We start from the raw sequence: 4,237 nt of genomic DNA, 5'->3' as shown, positions 1-4,237 counted from the left end.
AAAAGAATGAACAAGGAAACTTCCTGTTGTCACAGACAAGCATGACCTCCAAAATATGTGACATAGGAGGCACTTGAATTTGTGACCCCAAGCCCAGATACACTGAGGGCTTTCCCATACAACCTAATACTTCTGGATTCCTACTAAAAAGGAATATACAGTAAGAGCATCAAAAAGTTGCTTTCTGAAAGGAAATCCCCAAAGAGTCAGGGAGGAAATGCAGAAATTAAGAAGGTATGCAGAACACTCTTTAAATTGTAATTGATTACATTTTCATATCTTCACAGTAATACAAAACACAGCCGCTTGGTAGAACTGGTTCAGATTATTTAAATACCAAATACATTTTTAGTCCTCTACATAAGTGTCTGGAAATTACTTATGTTTATATGAAATGAAGCTATTAATACTTTTCTACAGCAGGAAGGCCAAGACAAACACAAGCCAAGGAATGGCGTTTTCCCAAAGCAGCAGAGTGAAAAGACTATAAACAATTGATTCCATACACATGAATGGGTTTCTCTGCTGTAGGAAATCGGAGTGAACTAAGGAATAGAGATGTAAAAAGGCTTCCTTTATGGGAAGGAGGGTGACACCTTGTATGCCTTTAGTTTTTGGCACCCTCTGCTGCATCCCGTTCTCCTGCGCTGTCTTATGTCCATAATGTTAAGTTGTCTCTAAGCAACAGCATGATGAGGGCACTGTCTTTGTAAGCATCTTTATTCAGCTCATCAAGTTCTGCAATGGCCTCGTCGAAAGCCGTTTTAGCCAGTGTGCAGGCAAGCTCCGGGTTATTAAGAATCTCAAGCCAGGCATGGTGGCGCACGCCTTTAATCCCAGCAATCGGGAGGCAGAGGTAGGAGGATCGCCGTGAGTTCAAGGCCACCCTGAGACTACAGAGTTAATTCCAGGTCAGCCTGGACCAGAGTGAGACCCTACCTCGAAAAAGAAAAAGAAAAAAAAAAAAATCTCATAGTAAAATACAGAAAAGGGCTAGAGAGATTGCTTAGCAACTAGTTAAGGTCTGCGAAGCCTAAGGGTCCAGGTTCAATTCCCCAGGACCCATGTAAACCAGATGCGCAAGGTGGTGCATGCGTCTGGAGTTCCTTTGCAGTGGTCAGAGGCCCTGTGCACACCCATTCTCTCTATCTGCTTCTCTCTCTTCCTCTCTCTCTCAAATAAATGAATAAATTTTTTTTTTTAATACAGAAAAGGGCTGGAGGGATGGCTTAGCAGTTAAGGGGCTTGCCTGCAAAGCCAAAGGACCCAGGTTTGATTCCCCAGGACCCACGTTAGCCAGATGCACAAGGGGGCACATGCATCTGGAGTTCATTTGTAGTGGCGGGAGACCCCCCCCCCCGTCAAATAAATAAATAAAAATATTTTTTAAAAAAAAACAGAAAAGTTGCCAGGTGTGGTGGCACTCGCCTTTAATCCCAGCACTGGGGAGGCAGAGGTAGGAGGATCGCCATGAGTTTGAGGCCACCCTGAGACTCCATAGTGAATTCCAGGTCAGCCTGAGCTACAGTGAGATCCTACCTCCGGAGGAGGAGGGAGAGAAAAGTTAAGAGCCAGCCCCAGGCGGATTGGATGCAGTGGGGTCGCATCTCTTTCTTGCTGATAAGCTCCTTGAGAATTATCTATAGTTTGGTTTCGATCATTACCACATGCAACTTCAGCAAGGTACCAGAAATAATCTCCCTGCATTTCCAGGTAGACCTTACTCTCTGGATTAGTTGCATTGGCTATCCAACAATTCCAGGACCTCAGCTGTGATCCCACTTTCTCCTGCTAGTCTTTAATCAACTGCAACTTCTCGTGGGAGGTGTCGGTTTTCCGCTCAGTGCTGGAAATGACCCTCCAGGTGGCCCTGCGGCCCCCGACCACGTTCTCAGAGGTCACTAGAGCAGATTGCGCTCCCGGATGGTCAGATCGGCGCCTGCCCTGCTCCAGGTCCTCCAGCAGAGTCTTCGCTGCCCGAGATCGGGATCTTTCTGACAAGACGAATTGATGAAATCCAGTGGAGGCTGCCTGGCCCCAGGGCACCAACTCGGAGCTTCTTTCTTAGGGTTGAAATTCTTCATAGGACCCACAGGCGAAGATGGCAGCAGGCTGGAGCTAATGTCCCAGTTAACTGCCCTTCTTTCTCTACCTCTGCGCCAACCTGAAGGATCTGTCTGGCAGCTTCCACATTTTCCCACAGCACTTAGTAAACAGTGCAGACTTCTCAGGTACGCAAAAGATTCTACAGCCTTCTTTAGTGAGAACTTGCCATCTGGTAGGGGGTGGAGAGAACCAGTTCTGGGGTTGCAGCAGATTCTCCAACCACTGCAAACGAACTCCAGACGCCTGCGCCCCCTTGCGCATCTGGCTAACATGGGTCCTGGGAACCGGGGACCTTAGGCTTCTCAGGCAAGCACTTACCCGCTAAGCCGTCTCTCCAGCCCTGACCTTTTTTAAATTACTAAATTCTTATGTTTATTGAGGGAAGTACAGAGCAAAGGAAAGGCATCCATGTGGCTAGAGATCCCACGTGGAGGGCCTGGGAAAAGGGTGGAAAGAAAAGAGAGAAAAGAAAGCTCAAGGAGCTCCTGCCATGTGGGGAGCTGGAGGGGTGGGTTGAAGAACCCACGTGGAGAGTAAGGGCTAGGGGGATTCCCCTCAGCTCAGGCCAGCAGGGCCCATGCCCAGCGGGTGGAAAACTCACCAGTAGCTGGAAGTTCCCAAGCGGTCAGGCAGCTCAGAGGGTGAGCCCAGTTGATGGGCCTTCCTTCCAGCTCGGGTGGACCAGAGGGACAGCTCATTGGTTAGGGCTAAGGGCTGTCTCCGAAGAGGCTAGCCAAGTTCTGGGTCTAAGCTTGACCCAGCACAGTGTAAAGACTTCCTTCCCAAGAGGGGTCCAGGTTGCTTGTGGAAAAACTGGTCTAGGGAATTAGACAAGAGATAAGAATTCAGATCATTCGTTGATCTGTAGCAAGTGTATGTTTCCCAGCCTTTTTTTTTTTTTAACTTTCAGGGGCCCAGTCACCCTAACTGCCCACTCCCTGTCATTCCCCACTCTCTTGAGAAGACACCCTAACTGCTGGTAGAGGAAAGAGGCCAATGGCTGGTCACTCTTTAACAGCTTCCAGTTGAATGGGGTTGTAGACAGCAGTTAGAGAGTGTCTCCCAGAGAGGGGAACTATTCTAAGGGACCCCATAACTGTATTGGTGGAGTGCAGGAAAATAGTCCTGGAAGAAAATGTTGGGGAGAAAAAATAAAAGCAAGGGGCTAATGAGAAGTGGGCACACAGCAAATTGGTTGTCTTTGGGGTTTTCCTTTTTGTGGACTTCCAGGCCTTGGGGAGCATTCAAGGGACTCCAGGTACATGGCGTTGGATCATCTCAGATCCATCTGAGCATGAGCTGGCTGAGATTTTCTTCCAGTTCACTGAATGGCACAGTGGTATCTGACACGGACTCAATCTGTTCCTGTATGGCTTGTTAAACAGATGAGATATTAGCAGAGTTACCAGGAATATATATACATTTAACCTTGATAATGGTGAATATATCATATTTTGTATAATAGTCTCCCAAAGTGTACCTTCTTTTGCAGGGGGTGGGGGTGGGTGAGGTAGGGTTTCACTTTAGTCCAGGCTGACCTGGAGTTCACTGTGTAGTCTCAGGGTAGCCTCGAACTTATGGTGATCCTCCTATCTCTGCCTCCCAAGTGCTGGGATTAAAGGCATATGACACCACACCTGGCTCAAAGTGTACCTCTTTAAATTTGTCCTAGAGGCACAGGCCCAAAGGTTGGGATCATAGAGCCACTGGGTGCCATTAGGGCTGTACAATAGATTTTTGGCTTTAGGACTTATTTAATGATGCTCTGGCATAAGTTCCCAGTATGGTTGGTAGTTCTTATTGTGGAATTAGAGCTATCAGAGAGGAGGACAACATGTCTTAAGGCCTTGTTTGTTTCCCCTTTTGAAAATCTCTCATTGTGTTACTTAATAGGTCACTAAATAATATCTGAGGCTTCCCTTTATCTTTGGTTCTACATTTCTCTCTGAGTGTTGAAGACCAAGCAGATAGCCAAAATTTAATCAAGGATTGACTTTGGAGATCACCAATGGCTCTCCAAAGGAGGCTTTAGGGACCTGGGAGGAACGCTATGAGTTCTCCAATATTGGTGGTATCTGTTTGGATGAGTCAGGGCCATACTTAGCCAAGTGGCTTTTCCCTCCTTTAGGAA

General features: G+C 47.2%; 1 pseudogene; it reads right to left on the bottom strand.

The window, feature by feature from the left end:
- Positions 1-607: 607 nt before the first annotated feature.
- LOC101618098 lies at positions 608-2,084 on the bottom strand (annotated as a pseudogene).
- Between the last annotated feature and the right edge of the window lie 2,153 nt (positions 2,085-4,237).

The sequence above is a fragment of the Jaculus jaculus genome, chromosome 1, assembly GCF_020740685.1.
Source record: "Jaculus jaculus isolate mJacJac1 chromosome 1, mJacJac1.mat.Y.cur, whole genome shotgun sequence".
NCBI lineage: Eukaryota > Metazoa > Chordata > Mammalia > Rodentia > Dipodidae > Jaculus > Jaculus jaculus.
This window is presented reverse-complemented; position numbering and strand designations above follow the sequence as displayed.